General features: G+C 44.4%; 1 long non-coding RNA gene across 1 annotated transcript in view; it reads right to left on the reverse strand.

The window, feature by feature from the left end:
- Positions 1-2,435: 2,435 nt before the first annotated feature.
- Positions 2,436-18,142, reverse strand: part of LOC132209924 (uncharacterized) — a 41,005-nt gene continuing 25,298 nt past the window's right edge. Inside the window, exon 3 of the long non-coding RNA XR_009446102.1 lies at positions 2,436-2,521. This is a non-coding gene — a long non-coding RNA (uncharacterized LOC132209924). The remainder of the gene's footprint in view (positions 2,522-18,142) is intronic.

The raw sequence follows: 18,142 nt of genomic DNA on the forward strand, positions 1-18,142 counted from the left end.
TCTGATGAAGGGTCTAGGCCAGAAATGTCAGCTTTTGTGCTCCTAAGATGCTGCTTGGCCTGCTGTGGTCATCCAGCCTCACACTTTGTTATCTTGGATTCTCCAGCATCTGCAGTTCCTATCATGTCTGATTCCATCTACACATCCTGCTGCCTCAGGAAGGCAGATGATGTCATCAAAGACCCCTCCCACCCCAGTCATAATCTCATCCAACCTCTTCTGTTGGGCAGAAAATACAAAAGATTAAACACACATACCAAGAGATTCAGGAACAGCTTCTTCCCTGCTGTTATTAGACTTCTGAATGGACCTCTCAAATTTTAAATGTAATGTTGATCTCATTCCTTGTGCGATAACAAAATGTGGAGCTGGATGAACACAGCAGGCCAAGCAGCATCTTAGGACCACAGAAGCTGACGTTTCGGGCCTAGACCCTTCATCAGAAAGGATCATCAGAAAGGTTTCTGTGCTCCTAAGATGCTGCTTGGCCTGCTGTGTTCATCGAGCTCTACACTTTATTATCTCAGATTCTCTAGCATCTGCAGTTTCCTTTATCTTTCATTCCTCGTGCACCTTCTCTGCAGCCATAACATTATTTTCCTCGCTCTGCCCTATTACCCTAATGCATTTTGTATGGTATGATATGCCTGTACTGCATGCAAAACAAAACCTTTCACTGTACTTCTATACATGCGACCATAATAAATCAAATTGAAACAAAAGCAACCAGTTAGCATGTACCCTATCCACCAAATCAGACAGACACACCCCTCCATCACACAGTGGTAGCATTGTACAATGTGTATAAGTTGTACTAGCGAGTTTTGAGAAGATTTGTAGCTCAGGTTGAGGTTCTGGATATGAGCTTGCTGGCTCAGCTGGAAGGTTAGTTTTCAGACGTTTCGTCACCATTCTAGGTAACATCATCAGTGAGCCTCCAACGAAGCGCTGGTGTTATGTCCCGCTTTCTATTTATCTGTTTAGGTTTCCTTGGGTTGGTGATGTCATTTCCTGCGTTGGTGATGTCATTTCCTGTTCTTTTTCTCAGGGGGTGGTAGATTGGCTCCAAATCAATGTGTTTGTTGATGGAGTTCCGGTTGGAATGGCATGCTTCTAAGAATTCTTGTGCATGTCTCTGTTTGGCTTGCCCTGGGATGGATGTGTTGTCCCAATCAAAGTGGTGTCCTTCCTTATCTGTATGTAAGGATACGAGTGATAGTGGGTCATGTCTTTTTGTGGCTAGTTGATGTTCATGTATCCTGGTGGCTAGCTTTCTGCCTGTTTGTCCAATGTAGTGTTTGTCACAGTTCTTACAAGGTATTTTGTACATGACGTTCGTTTTGTTTGTTGTCTGTATAGGGTCTTTTAAGTTCATTAGCTGCTGTTTTAGTGTGTTAGTGGGTTTGTGGGCTACCCTGATGCCAAGGGGTCCGAGTAGTCTGGCAGTCATTTCGGAAATGTCTTTGATGTAGGGGAGAGTGGTTATGGTTTCTGGGCCCGTTTTGTCTGTTTGTTTGGGTTTATTGCTGAGGAATCGGCGGACTGCGTTCATAGGGTACACATTCTTTTTAAATACGCTGTATAGGTGATTTTCCTCTGCTCTGCGTAGTTCCTTTGTGCTGCTTGGATTGAGACAACACATCCATCCTAGGACAAGCCAAACAGAGACATGCACGAGAATTCCTAGAAGCGTGGCATTCCAACCGGAACTCCATCAACAAACACATTGATTTGGAGCCCATCTACCATCCTCTGAGAAAAAGAACAGGAAATGACATCACCAACGCAGGAAATGACATCACCAACCCAAGGAAACCTAACCAGATAAATAGAAAGCGGGACATAACACCAACGCTTCATTGGAGGCTCACTGATGATGTTACCTAGAAAGGTGACGAAATGTCTGAAAACGAACCTTCCAGCTCAGCGAGCAAACTCACATCCATAAGTTGTACTGTTATGATTTGCCAACACTCCATTGGCACTTGAGAGAGAAAATGTGCCCTACTTTGATTTATTTCCATAATTACATTTGCAAACCCCATTGCTTGGCAAATATTCACTTGAATTCCTCATGTGTGAAATGCTAAATCAAATATGATTGAGGATCTGTTCAGGTTTTGAGTCTTATATTTGCAGGGATGGTTTGCCAGCACGTAAGGAATTGGAAATTAATTTCCAGGTCGGCATCTTCAAAACCTGCATCATGTGCCACCTGGAAGTAAAGGGGCAGCAGGTGCATGGGAACACCAATGTGCCATTTTCTGTCCAAGCCATACATCATCCTGAAATATATCGCCGTTCCTTCGCTGTCGCTGGGTCAAAATCCTGGAACTCCCTCCCTGATGGAATTGTGGTTGCGTCTGCAGTGGTTCAAGAAGGCAGCTCACCACCAGCTTCTCAACAGCAATTAGGGATGAGCAAGACATTCTCTACCAGTGTTTATAATCAATGAATAATTAAATGGAAAACTTACCCACTCAAAGAACGTTCCTTTTGATATCTTGGCACACCGTTGTTCCTGCAGTGGAGAATTAGCCTAGATTATGTCCACTATTCTTCACAGAGCTATAACAATCTACAAGCACAGTGAAGGCTCTTTGGCCCACTATGTCCATGCCAGTCAAAAGCAACCACCTAATGATTCTATACCCATTGGAGCGAGCCTCTGAAAGCCTGGGTTTGCACGTATGCCTGTTGGACTATAGCCTGGTGTCATGTGATTTCTGGCCTTACCCATTTTCCAGCATTGGCTTCATATGCCTTGACATCACAAGTGCACACCTAACCATTTCTTTAAAGTTAAATGTTTCAGTCTTTTGCAGGCAGTAAGTTCCAGACTCCCAACATCCTCCAAGCGAAAAAATATTTCATCACATTCCCCTCTAAACCTTCTGCCTCTTACTTCAAATCTATGCCCCCTAATCATTGATCCCTATGTCAATGGGAAATGTTTCTTTCTTTCTGCTTTATCTATGCCCCTCATAATTTTCTACATCTCAATCAGATCTGCGTTCAATCTTCTCTGCTCCAAGGAAAACAGCCCCCAGTCTGCCCTACCTCTCTTCATCACTGAAACTCTCCAGTCCATCATCCTGGTATGTTCCTTCTGAACCCTCTCCAGTATAATTATATCCTTCCTCCTTTAAAGTGGATTCCAGAATTGGAGTATAAGATTCTGGATTACAGATAAGACTGCCATCTAATGATCCAAAGTGACAATGTCTCACGTCAGAGGGTTTAGATGTTTTTAGTCAAACTGTTCAGAAGAGTTATGTGACACGCCTCTGCAGAAGGTAAGACTTGAAGCCAGGCCTCCTGGCTCAGAGGTTGGGACTGTACCACTGCACCACAAAAGCCATCTTGTCAGGGGTTGAAGGTTTACCCTGTGTCTTCATAAACAGCAGACTTTTTTTTTACTTGGAAGCGTGGGCCATAACCTTTTGGAGAGAGGCATTTCATCTCTGTGCAGTCTGCTTATGACGACAAAATTGAAAATGAAAACACTTCAAGGAGGGAGGATCCTGATTGAGGTGTTTCAGATTATGGAGGGCATCGACAACTACCCTTAGTCTAAGGGTCAATAACACAGAGGCATAGTATTAAAGTGAAAAGCAAGAGGTTCAGAGAGAATTTGAGGAATATATTTTCCACTCAGAGGGTGGTGAACTCTGGAATGCACTGCCTGGGAGTGTAGTTGAGGTGGAAAACCTCATAACCTTTAAAAAATACTTGATGACCACCTGAAGTATCAGAACATTCAGTTCTATGGGCCTAGTGTGGGAAAGTGGGACGAGGGTCAATACTAGCCGTGGTACTGACTCAAAGGGCTAAAGGGCATCTTCTGTGCTGAACAATTCTATGATTCTATGGTTTTGCAACATCCTGGTAAAGTCTGTTTTATTTTTATCACCATGCACTGGCAAACTCACTTTGTGTTCAGACTTTGAGTTCTTTTTCCTAAATATAATGGAAATTCAACCTCAAGGCCAAAAGTTCATTCCCTCAAGTAGCGAATGCTGGAGACACTAAGCACATCTGGTAGTATCTGTGAGAGAGAAACAGTGTAAACATCTCAAATCTTGTATGTGACTTCTTTGGGACTCTGTTACTTTCTCTCCTCAGGTTTCCAATTTTCTTTGAGATTAGCGATCACATTGTCATGCAAGGGAGCTTCATGGAAGACCTGCAGTGTGGAAGCAGGCTATTTGGCCTATTGAGTCCTCACCAAACCTTCAAAGAGCAGCCCATCCAAAACCATTTCCTACCCTACAACCTTGCATTTCTCATGGTTAATCCACCTAGCCTGAACATCTTTGGACTGAGGGAGGAAACCAGAGCACCTGAAGGAAGCCCATGCAGACACAGGGAGAATGTGCAAGTTCCACATAGACAGTTGTCTGAGGGTGGGATTGAACCTGGACCCTCAGACTGTGAAGCAGCAATGCTAACCATCGAGCCACCACACTGCCCCACAGTGTAGAACAAAGAACATAGAACAGTACAGCACAGTATAAGCCCTTCAGCCCATGATGTTGTGCTGAACTTTTCCCCTAATCCAAAGGCCTATCCAACCTCCACCCCTACCTTATACTATCATCCACATGCACATCTAAAAGTCACTTAAATGCCTCTCATGAGGCCGACTCGTCTGTGACAAATTGACTGCCAGGTCTCCTGCATTCCGACAGTGAAAGTTTAAAGCAGTATTTCATTGGTGATATAGTACTTTGGGGCTTCATGTGGGCTTGAGAGACACTAGATAATTGTAGGATCATTACTTCCCTGCTATTTTTGGAACCCTGTGGTCTGAGATTCTCTGTCTCTTCAGACTGGTTTCCTTAAAATTTTTTTACCCGCCATCAGTTTTAGTCATTACTGCTGGGTCCATGTTTGAGTTTGAGTTTGGTTTATTGTTGTCACATGTGTCGAGATACAGTGAAAAGTGCTGTGTTTACAGGTGGATCGTACCCGACAAAGTACATCAGGGTAGCAGTGTTACACCCTCAGAGAAGGTGCAGGGAGTGATCAGAATTAACATTTGAGAGGTATGTTCAAAAGTCTGATAACCGAGGAGAAGAACCTGCTCCTGAACCAGATCACGCATGTACTCAAACTTCTATATCATCAACCCAACAGAAGAGCACGGAGGAGAATATAACTGGGGTGGAGGGCAGGGGGGCTCTTTGATGATGTTGGTTGCTTTCCCAAGGCAGAGGGAAGTGAAGCTGGAGTCAATGGGTGCAAGAGATAATGGGAACTGCAGGTGCTGGAGAATCCGAGATACCAAAGTGTGAAGCTGGATGAACACAACAGGCTAAGCAGCATCTTAGGAGCACAAAAGCTGATGTTTTGGGTCTAGACCCTTCATCGGATGAAGGGTATTTCTGATTAAGGGTCTAGGCCCGAAATGTCAGCTTTTGTGCTCCTAAGATGCTGCTTGGCCTGCTGTGTTCATCCAGCTCCACACTTTGTTATCTTGTCAATGGGTGTAAGGGTGGTTTGTGTGGTGGACTGGCTGTATTCATGACCTTGTAGTTTCTTGCAGACTTGGGCAGAGCCATTGCCAAGCTAGGCTGTGATGCATCCGGATAGGACAGTGGGATAATGGAGGGAATGTGATCTCGTGTGTTTAGCTCATTTTTTTCAATCAGAGCCTGGGTAATTCATCAAATCCTGTCCTATTTTTGAATGTCATTCATCCCGACTGGGATCTTCCATTATGAACAGATCACAGACAAGAAAGGGACAGTCAACTTAGTTGGACGGTTGGGTTGCCACTTGATCCAGTCAACTTTGATTGGTCCAGAACATATAGAGGCAAAATCAGGCCAATTGACCCATCCGGTCTGCTCCACCATTCGATCATGGCTGATATTTTCTCAACTCCATTCTCCTACCTTCTCTCTGCAGCCCTTGTTCCCCTTACTACTCAGGAGCCTATCTACCTCTGTCTCAAATACACTCAATGACCTGGCCTCCACAGCCCTCTATGACAATGAGTTTCACAGAGTCACCACCCTCTGGCTGAAGAAATTCCTCTTCATCTCAGTTCCAAAGGGTTGTCCCTTCACTCTGAAGCTGTGCCCTCGGATCCTAAATTTTCCCACTCGTGGAAATATCTTTTCCACATCTTCTGTATCCTGTGTTATGGACCAGGCCAAACCCACTCAGAATATGTTGAGAAGATAATATAGATTCTTGCATTTTTTGATTTTAAAGGTGAGTGTAAAGTATAGCACTCCAGATGCAATTTGATTAGTCAAACTGCACGACGTTAAGAAAAGCACACTTAATTTTTGCAAGACAACAAAATGTGAGGCTGGATGAACACAGCAGGCCAAGCAGCATCTCAGGAGCCCAAAAGCTGACGTTTCGGGCCTAGACCCTTCATCCAGCCTCACATTTTGTTGTCTTGGATTCTCCAGCATCTGCAGTTCCCATTATCTCTGATACTCTTTATTTTTGCATTTCAGTTAAAATATATACAAATTAGAAATAAAATAATTGGCTTAACTGTAACTCTACTAAAATGTTTAACAAAATAATAGATATATTAAATACTACTCACTTGCTGTTCCAATACAGTAACATCTCATAAACACACCCTTGGCAATGGCATATTCAGTAAAAGAGATTGTCTCACATGCAGTTCTAGCAGTAGAAAGAGAAACCCAGCTTTTAGCTGTAACCAAGAGAGAAATAAGAAATTCCACATCCAGCTGCGAGACCCCAGAAACTGTGAAATGCTAAAGCTTTGAACCCTGGTTCTATGGGAGCTGGACCCTATCCATTCAGGCTGCTTGTATTATTCTAACTTGAGAAACATAACCTCAAGGTCTCACAAGCTGTTACTCTATTGGCTTTGAGCAGGCTGCTCACTATCTCTGTCTCAAGCTTTCTTCACAAAAAAGGCCAGGATAAAATACACCTCTTAAAGTCATAGTATCATTGCACCTGAAACATACCTGGAGAGTTGCTGCAATCTTCAGCCCTAATGCTGTCTTCCAATGATTCCAAGGAACACCAAAACAGAAGGAGTTGGAAGGTGTTGTTACTGAATCTCATTTCAGTCTTTCATTCCTTTCCAGAGGAATCTCACTGCTGTAATCAATTTCGCCTCTATTTAGGTTATTTCAGGGGTTTTGGCAGTTACTTGCACAGCTTGAGAAATAAAGTGGATTGTCTCCATTAAACGTCGATCCTCGCTGAATGGCCTACTTCTGGTCTTACACCTTATGGTCTTATGATCTCTGCACTATCACACGGTCCAGAGTCCAAGCCAGTGACCAAGGCAGGTCGTGGGCTGTTGTGAGGGGAAGAACCAATTGTACAGGGGGAGAGATAGAGGTGAGAGAAGCCACAAGACAGCTCAGAGATGTCTCCCTGCTCCTCCAGGCCACTGAGATATGATCACCCCTATTTCTTTTCCAATTCATTTGTGGGAGGTGGGCGTCGCTGGCTGACCAGCATTTCTTGCCCATCCCTAGTTGCCCCCTTGAGAAGGTGGGGGTGAGCTGCCTTCTTAACCTGCTGCAGTCCTCCTGCTGTGAGCTGACCCACAATGCCCCTTAGGAAGGGTATTCCAGGATTTTGACCCAGCGACAGTGAAGGAACAGCGATATGTTTCCAAGCCAGGATGGTAAGTGGCTCGGAGGGGAATTCCAGGGGCTGGTGTTCCCATATATCTGCTGCCCTTGTCCTTCTGGATGGAAGTGGTCATGGGTTTGGAAGGTGCTCTCTGAGGATCTTTGGTGAATTTCCGCAGTGCATCTTGTAGATAGTACACACTGCTGCTGCTGAGCATTGGTGGTGGAAAGAGTGAGGGGCTTCTTTCACTTCTTCAGCTGTTACTTTCACTGGCTTGATTACTTGGCACTCTGGCATATTGACTGCACATCCACGCTGCATCAGTCACTCTTGTGCATCGCTGCCTGGCCAAGAACCCTCACCACTCATTTACAATTTCCAGCCAGCCATATTCTCAATGGCACCAAATGAGGCAAATTTCTCCCCCAGCTTCTCCTGACTCTCTTCACTGCAATGTTCCAAGAAATTTCCCTTGCTTTGCTGCACATCTTAGGATGACACCCACTGGTGTTGTCAATCCTCCTGCTCATGTCTATCCCACAGTGCGTCAAATTTATTCTTTGACAGAGTCAGAAAGATTAAAATTGTGAAAGAGTACAGGCGTGTGAGTCCCTGGCAGAATGAGAAGTGTATAGGCGTCAATCACAAAACATCAGATTTGACAACACATAGTATCTCATGCTTTAATTGGTAAGGTTGAGAAAACAAATCTATTCCCATTGCCTGACACATAGGAATGAAGGGACCATAGATGTAAGGTTTTCAGCAAAAATACAGGGGGGATATGAGGAAGAATACTTTTCATATGGCAAGCAGTAATGATCTGAAGCCCAGTACCTTTGACAATGGTGGAACTATAGATGCTTAATGATTTTTACAGGACAGAGGCAGGCACTTGGTGAACAAAAAGCGACAGGGCTCTGAATATAAAGCAGGGAATGGAACAAACACAGAGCCAGCATAGATTCTGTGGGCTAAACAGCCTCACTTTTGATGCGCTAATTCTATGAAATGGAAATACTTGTAGTTATTTAGCAACTTTCAAAACCTTAGGGCTTTACAGTTCATGGAGTGCTTTTCGAAGTGTAGATTCCACTAGAAATCAAGGAACAAGGCAGTTAATTAGACCACAGCCTACTTCCACCAACAACAACAAAGTAAGAGACCAAGAAATTTGTAGGTGTTGGTTTCTATAACTCAATGAAAGGGCAGGGTCTTAGGTTAACATTGGATCCTAAACACTTTAGGAAAATAACTGGTATGATTGCATTGCCGTCACTGACTCTCCCATCATCAGCAACCTGGGAGTTACCTTTAACCAGAAATATACCGAAACAGCCATCGAAATCAGAATCCCCCTCGTCCTCATATACCTCCCCACCAACCTCTGCTTCATCCTCCGACACTTCCGCCATCTGCAATCCAACCCCACCACCCAAGACATTTTCCCCTCCCCACCCTTGTCTGCTTTCCAGAGAGACCACTCTCTCCGGGACTCCCTTGTCTGCTCCTCACTCCCCTCCAACCCCACCACACCCGACACCTTCCCCTGCAACCGCAGGAAGTGTTACACCTGCCCTCACACCTCCTCCCACACCCCAGAAGACTTTCCACATCAAACAGATGTTCACCTGCACATCTGCTAATGTGGTATACTGTATCCATTGTACCCGGTGTGGCTTCCTCTACATTGGGGAAACCAAGCAGAGGCTTGGGGACCACTTTGCAGAGCACCTATTCTTGGTTCGCTATAAACAACTGCACCTCCCAGTCGCGAACCATTTCAACTCCCCCTCTCATTCATTAGATGACATGTCCATCCTGGGCCTCCTACAGTGCCACAACGATGCCACCTGAAGGTTGCAGGAACCGCAACTCATATTCCGCCTGGGAACCCTGCAGCCCAATGGTATCAATGTCGATTTCACATGTTTCAAATTCTCCCCTCTCCCCACTGCATCCCAAAACCAGCCCAGCTCGACCCTGCCTCCCTAACCTGTCCTTCCTCCTACTTATCACCTGCTCCCACTTCAAGCCCCCAACCCCATCTCCTACCTTCTAACCACATTCCGCCCCCTTGGCCTGCCCGTCCTCCTTGGACTGACCTATCCCCCTTTCTAACTCCCCACCTACACTCACCTTTACTGGCTCCATCCCTGCCACTTTGACCCGTCTGTCTCCTCTCCACCTATCTTCTCCTCTATCAATCTTCTATCCATTTCCTTCTATCTCACTATTTATTTCAGATCACCCTTCCCGTCCCCCATTACTGAAGAAAGTTTTAGGCTGAAACTTCAGCTTTCCTGCTCCTCTGATGCTGCTTGGCCTGCTGTGCTCATCCAGCTCTGCACCTTGTTATCTCAGATTCTCCAGCATCTGCAGTTCCTATTATCTCTGAAACTATTGAAGGCAGAACAGGTTTGAGAGGCTGAATGGCCTATTCCTGCTCCGAGGTTCAATAACTGTACTGAGGCTGAGCCTACAAAAGCTTTAGTTGTTCAACTACCACGATCTTCTCAAGTTAGATAAGGATGGGCAACAAATGCTGGCCTTGGTTGTGATATTCAAATTACTAGTGATTGGAACCAGGTGGATCCTTTTGAGTATGCGTTCCTTGATTGGCGTTGTTAACCCAGGGCCAATCAGGAAGCCGTGGATGATAGAGGGAAACAGGGAATTTAAAATCTCATCACGTCAGGGGACAGAATGTAAGCTGCTGGACATAGCCAGTGTGCAGAAGTAAAAAAAAGGTAGACTTGGCGATGGGATACTGGCCTCTGTGCAGCTATTTCGACATCCCACAAGTGAATAACTGAAAAAGCCCGATATGCTTGCAAGGACCTTATTGTGTGATCTATTTGCTTTTGTGGGTAATAGCTTAAACATAATGTTAATCACAGCCCGGTGAACTTGATACCCACACTGCATTGAGAAATGGACACCTCTGGGTTTTTACGTTCATTTTGGTCGTATGCACTCTGAATAGAAAACGTTATTCATAAAATGTGATCTCATTCTCTCCCATTATTTGGTCATGTCACACAGTACATATGTAAAAAATAAGTGAATACTTTTATTCACAACACTTTCAAATGTCTGCCCTGTGCTTCAGCTCTCGCTTCCAACTCTCTCTCCAGTTCAACATACTTTTCCCTGAGTCCACCACCAGACCGAACTAATCAAACACCAAACAACAGTAACCAACCTCACATAATCGAACACGGAACTGTAAAAGATGTCAAAAGTAAGTGAACTAGAGTTTTGTTTTCTTTTGATAAAGTTCACATTTGTATTATTTGACTGTAAAAATGGTTTATTTGTGATATTGGGAATGAATATTTACCAAAAATGACACTGAAGGAGAAACTTAGCAGGAAAACATCAGTGTAGAGGCACTCACTGGGAATTAGCAACTCAGAATGGACTCAGCGGGGCAGAAGAGAGCAACAAGCAATAAAAATAAAAATAAGCCGTGAGGTGATTGGCTGTTCAGGAACCACTTTTAGGGAGTGAGAAAGTGTGGAGGGACAGAATGTGTCATTTTGGTGATTTGTAGTTTGTTAGGTAGAGAGAGAGAGATATTCTGTGGCAGCAAGCAACACTCTCGAATGAAGGGTCTAGGCCCGAAAGGTCAGCTTTTGTGCTCCTGAGATGCTGCTGGGCCTGCTGTGTTCATCCAGCCTCACATTTTATTATTTTATTGTCTTGGATTCTCCAGCATCTGCAGTTCCCATTATCACCATCACTCTCGAATGAGATGTTGCCTCCCTGGTGCCAGGGCTAGAGATGTCTGGGAGCAGCTGCAGGTCATTCTGAAGGGGGAGGGTGAACAGGCAACAGTTGTGGTAAATGTTGATACTATAACATGGGTTGAAAAACAAAGTCTTGCAGCAGGAATTTGGAGAGTTAGGTAATAGACAAAATGAAATCTATTAGGTTGTAAGCTCCAGATTACTTCCAATGTCACATGCTACTCAATATAGGAGTAGGAAGACAGGGCAGAGAATTGCATGGTGAAAGGGATGGTGTAGGTATGAGGTAGAGGTATGGGGGCTTTGGAATTTTTGGATTGCTGGTACAGTTTCTGGGGTAGATGGGACCTAACCAAGCAGGATGGGTTTCATCTGAACCAGTATGGATCCAATATCCTTACTGGGAGATTTACTTGTGCTGTTGGGGAGGTTTCAAGCTAGTCTGCTTTGGAGATGGGACACAGAACAGATGCAAAGTCAGGAGCAAGGCTCAATAAGGTATTGCAGGAATGCTAGAACAGCTCAGCACACAGAGAAGATGTGGACGGACTAGGTGCATTGGAGGCCCACAAAGCATAATTGCATCTATTTTAATGCAAGGAGCTTGGCTGATAAGGTGGATGACCCTAGAGCATTGATCAGCATGTAGGGATATGATACTGTAATCACTGAGACGTGTTTGAAGGGAGGCAGGGCTGGCAGATCAACATTCCAGTGTATAGAAGTTTCAGGCACGATAGTGAAAATTAGGAAGACAATCACTGCATTAATGAGGGGGAATGTCTTAGAATACTCTTCTAATTAAGAGCTTAGAAATAAAAAAGAGTGACAACCTTGCTGTGATTATACTACAGGCCTCGCAATATTCAGAGGGAGAAAGAGGAGCAGATATGTAGACAAATCACAGAAAGATGTGAGGGGAATAGGGTCATGATTGAGGTTTTCAACTTTATTAACATTAGCTGGGATCATATACCTATAAAATATGGGAGAAAAATTAGACCATTTGGCTCATCAAGGCTCTGCCACCATTTGATTGTGGCTGAAATGAATCTCAACCCCATTCTCCTGCCTTCTCCCAGTAACCCTCGATCCTCTTTCTGGTCAAGAACCCATCTACACCTGTTTTAAATGATTTAATGATTGGGCCTCCATAGCCCCTTTGTGGCAATGATTTCCACAGGATCACCACCCTTGAGCTGAAAAAAACTCCTCATTACTTCACCGCCTTCTCAAAGGCAAATAGGGGCAGGTAATAAATGCTGTCCAGCTCACGATGCCCATGGCCCATGAGTGAATTGAAAAGAAAGTTCCTACGTTTTAATTATGGTTACACATCAAAAAAAGTTCACTTGATTGTCAGACTTGTTACGTAACGGTCATCAATTAGTGTTAAAGATCCATCAGGTTCACTAATGTCCTTGAGAGAAAGAATTTTTTTATTGATTCATTAACATGATGAAGATTTTGCTGGCAGGGCAGCATTTATTGCTCATCCCCATTTGCTTAGAGGGCAGTTAAGAGTCAACCACATTGCTGTGCAGCTGTAGGCCAGACCAGGTAAGGATAGCAGTTTCCTTCCCTAAAGGGCAATAGTGAATCAGATGGGTTTTTCCACAATTGTCAATGGATTTATGGTCATCATTATAGTCTTAATTCCAGATGTTTATTGCATTCAAATTCCAACATCTGACATGGCAAGACTTGAACCCAGGTCACAGTCCATCAATAATACCAATAGGCCATTGCCTTATTCAACTGCCATCCTTTCCTGATCTGGCCTACATGCGACTCCACAGCAATGGGGTTGACTCTTAACAGACTTCAGGGTGATTAGGGTTGGGCAATATATGCTGGCTCAACCAGCAGTGTCCATGTCTCATGAATAAATAGAAAAATTGGGAGGTCTTATAAAATATAAATCTCCCTTTGAATCATGCCTTGCACTCCCTCTCTTTCCCAGAAGCCAATGCAAGTCAAATAATGGAAACTAAGTCATAGAATCATAGAAGTCTAGAGTGCCAACAGTATGAAAAGAGGCCATTTGGCCCATCGAGTCAACACTGACCGTCCGAAGAGCATCCTACTCAGACTAGACCCCTCCCCGATCCCTACATTTCCCATGGCTAATGCACCGAGGCTGCCCAACGTTTGAACCTATGGGAAAATTGGCATGGCCAATCTATCTAACTTCAGCATCTTTGGGCTGTGGGAGGAAACCAGAGCATCCAGAGGAAACCCATGCAGACACAGGGAGAACACGCAAACTCCACACAGACAGCGTAGTGTCAATTGTGCAATCCAGAATCCTAACCTTGGGATTTCAATCGACCGTACCATCATCTATGCGTTTCTGTGTGAGCTGTTCTTGCAGAATAAGCTACAAAATCAACGCAGTAGGCATAGGGTTAATGTGACGGTGGAGACTAGTCTGAATATGTGGGGACCCAAGGGAGCTTGTCAGGAAATTGAGTTGAAGGCGTTGGCCAAAATGAAAATGTAATGGTCACCTTGAGCAAAGTGGAAGCTGCTTGGGGGACAAAGCAGAAGGTACAGGTTCGTTCCCAGGCTGTTTCAAATTCTTCTTGGCAGCTTTGAAGCATGACTTGTAAAGAAAAATAAACAGTAAAATACAATAACTGAAAGGACTCTGCACTTACAAGGTCATTAGTGGGTGTCACTAACAATGCATACCCTGCTGTGAATTAAAGATGGGATTGTATTGTACTGTGAGGTAGGAGTTGTACTTTTTTTAACTTTGAGGGAATACGAAATGGAGCCTATTCTTCAATATAACTTTTTTCGAGTGAGAAGCATTCACATGTAAAATTAGAAAAATATTGTAAATGTAATTCAAGTCATGTAGAAAGGAACTTATTAACACAGCTAATGGAGGGGAAAAAATACACGTGACACTTTGAGGTAAAGACTGAAGCTGACATTTTGTTCTCCTGCGGGTCATTCGGTTCCACGGGCTGACTGTTCCCTCCCAGATATGCAAAGGGCGGTGCCCCCTGGCTTTTATCGCTCACGCTGTGAATTGGGGAATGTCACATTAGCATCTCTATAATTTGCCTGACCAAATTTTGCTTCCAGTTCCCTGCAGCTCTCGATGCTGTGGCCCTTGCTGATTGTGGTCTACGGTAACGAACTGGGCTTTGATGTAGCAGGTACGATCATGAAATTCGTAGCCTATAGGCTGTAGGAGGAGATTGATGGACTGGTCAGCTGGGTGGAGCAGTGGCAAATGGAGTTTTGCTGCACCCCACTGGGAACCCGGATTCAATCCCAGCCTCTCTGTGCAGAGTTTGCACACTCTCCCTGTGCCTTGCATGGGTTTCCTGCGGAGGCTCTGGTTTCCTCCCAGATGTGCAGGCTGGGTGCACCGGACATGCTAAATTGCCCACAGTGTCCAGGGCTAGGTGGGCGAGCCATGGGAAATGCAGGATAGCAGGGTGGGATACTCTTCAGAGGACCAGTCTGGGCTCGAAGGACTAAGTGGCCTCTTTCTGCACTGTAGGGTTTCCATGATTCAATGGGAAAGCGTGAGGGGATACAGTTTAGGGAGGGCTAACAAAGCAAGGGTTTGCGCTTTGAATGGTCGGATCATAGAAAGTATTGAAGCACACAGGGACATTGGTTAAGAAGGGAAATAACAACACTTGCCTTTATTAGAAAAAGCATCGAAAACAAGAACAGGAAAGTTATGCCAGAATGGTACAGACCACCATTTTGGCCACAAATGGAAAACAGAGTGAAGTCCTGACACCGCAATAGAGGAAAAATATGACAGAGGGTGTAGTGGAGATTAATCAGGATGTTGTCTGGGCTGGAGGGTCTGAGGCATGAGGCAAGATTGGAAAGACTGGGCTGTTTTCCTTGGCCATGTAAAGGTCAAAAGGGGTCAAGATAAAGGCCTATAATATTCTGAGTGGCATCAGTAGTTTTATAGGAAGGCACTTTTCCCATGAGCATACAACAATAACCAGGGGAACAGATTTAAGATGAGGCAGAAAGCTAAGAGAGACTTGTGGAAAATACTTTTCACCCTGGTGCTGGATCTCTGAGACTGACTGACTGAAAGCGAGATTGTGTCAGAAACTCTCCAAACATTGATGAGGTATTTTAGATAGTTGTTTGTGTTGCCATAACCTCGAGGGTTATGAATCAAGAACTGTACAATGGCATTAGTGAGTCATGACCAGTTACCCACAGTGGACACAAAGAGCTTCTGCGCTATAAACATCCATTAGCCTAGAGTCCCATGTCCACCACATTTGTTCTGAAAATGTTACCCTTGCCAATAGTGCTTCTGAAGTCTCTTTCTTTGATTCAACAAAGAATTCCACCCCCTTCAACTGTGTCACCCCATTTCCCACACTCTGTCATCATCCCTTCCTTCCCCAGGCCCAGGACAATGATAAATTTCCCCTTGTCCTCACTTTCCACTCCGGTGGTCTCTGCATTCAAAGGATCATCCTCTGTCAGTTCCACCACATTGAGCAGGATTCCATCACCGAATACATCTCCCCCTCCCCTCAGCCTCTGATGGGAAAACTCGCTCCACAACACAAAGGTCTCAATGTTAACACCTTCTTCCCCTCCCATCGCAGCTTCCATGCAATCACAGGAAGTGCAATGCATGACCTTTTACCTCCTCCCTCCTCAAAGCCTCAAACACTCTTTCCTGTAGAGCATGAACTTACTTGTCTTTCTCTTCATCCCAACCTTAAATGGAAGCCCCCATATTTTTAAACTACATTCCCTAGTTCCTGACTTCCCAGTTCCTTGGTGATCTTCTAAGTGACAAGAAGATCTCCTTTCATTCTTCTAAACTCCAGTGGATATTGGCTCAATATTTCCTCGCAAGAGAAACACTCCCATCCCACGAGGCAGTTGATTTGAACCTACTTAGAGTTGTGTAATTCTCACGCAATTGTATGCTTCCTCATGAGGCGATCAAAGCTGTACACAGCACGCCAGACACAGTCTAACCAAAATCCTGCAGCAACGCTTCATTACCTTTACATTCAATTCCTCTTGCAATAAAAGCCAATCAAGTAGCAGTTGACAGAAGCATACCGAATTTGATTATAGATTTGTTGAAGGCTTATATCTTGCCAGAAATGACACACATTTTGGAGCTTAGCATGGAAATTTTCCAGTCTGAATAAACTACATATGTATTTTATTTGTGGTTGGCCCTGAATTATGTCGGGGACACTGGAGCTAGTTTGATTATCGCTAACATTAAGTCACCCCTTCGACCGTGGATAAATCACAGCCATTCAGATTGGTCACCCAGCCTGAAAATGACCAATTAAACTAGCAGTAAAGGTGACATAACATGATTAAAATAAGCCCACTGGTGATTTAGCATCACCTTCCGAATGCAAAACTTGTATGCAATTATGGTGCATTTGAATTGGAGTTTGATTTTCATTCTCAAGTCACAAATGTGCTGTATTTTATAGACCATGTGAAACTGTTGTGATTTGATTCAGTGAGTCATCTGACACATGCAATGTGAATACATGGCTAAGTGGAATGGAGTGCTTTGGAAGTTTTACGTTGTGCAAATTAAGCAACTTTCAATGGCCAATTCTAACTTCTCATCAACTGCAATGCCCCAAAATTTTCACAAAGTGTTTGTCCTGCATCTGCATTTCCACCTTCATTGTCTCTGTAGGAAAACAAGAGATGACTGGGTGGTGGGGTGGCTCAGTGGTTAGCACTGCTGCCTCAAAGCACCAGGGGCCTGGGTTCAGTTCCACCCTCAGGAACTGTCTGTGTGGAGTTTTCACATTCTCCCTGTGTCTGTGTGGGTTTCCTCACACAGTCCAAAGACATACAGGTTAGAGGAGGGGGTAGAAGCAGATACAACAACAACATTTAAGAGATAGTAGGAACTGCAGATGCTAGAGAATCAGAGAACAAGGTGCAGAGCTGGATGAACACAGCAGGCCAAGCAGCATCAGAGGAGCAGGAAGGCTGACGTTTTGGGCCCAGACCCTTCATCAGAACCTGAAATGTCAGGCTTCCTGCTCCTCTGATGCTGCTTGGCCTGTTGTGTTAACCCACCTCTACACCTTCCAGCAACATTTAAGAGATATCTTGACAGATATGTGAACTGGCAGGGAACACAGATTGTGTGGAAGCAAAAAATCTTCAGTTTAGAAATGTGTCAAGTGTCAGCATAGACTTGGGAGGCCGAAGGGCCTGTTGCTGTGCTGTTCTTTGTTCTTTGATTGTTCCACAAGTGATCTACATAACGTCAGTTTACGGAGTGATATTCACTGATATAACATTACCAGGGCAAATGCTTCCTACACCTGCTCATGTGACCCTGATCCGGCAACCAATATTAAAATCTTAAATAAATATTGTGGATGCTGGAAATATGAAATTCAATAGGTTTGGCTGCATCTGTAGAGAGAAAAACAGAGCTAATGTTTCAAGTCTAAAGGTCCTTTGGAACTCCAGTTCACAGAAGATATGGTACAGAACAGGGCCTTCAGCCAATCAAGTCCGCACTGTTAAAAATACGTGACTACCTCCACTGGGAAGGCAATGGTCTAATGATATTGTCACTGGACTGTTAACCCAGAGACCCAGCTAATGTTCTGTGGACCTGGGTTTGCATCCCACTATGGCAGATGGTGGGATTTGAATTTAATAGAAATATCTGGAATTAGAACCTAATGATGACTGTGAACGCATTGTTGATTATTGGGGAAAGGCCTATCTGGTTCACTAATGTCCTTTCGGGAAGGAAACTGCCATCCTTACCCGATCTGGCC

This window comes from Stegostoma tigrinum, chromosome 8 (assembly GCF_030684315.1).
Source record: "Stegostoma tigrinum isolate sSteTig4 chromosome 8, sSteTig4.hap1, whole genome shotgun sequence".
In the NCBI taxonomy this organism is placed as follows: Eukaryota; Metazoa; Chordata; class Chondrichthyes; order Orectolobiformes; family Stegostomatidae; genus Stegostoma; species Stegostoma tigrinum.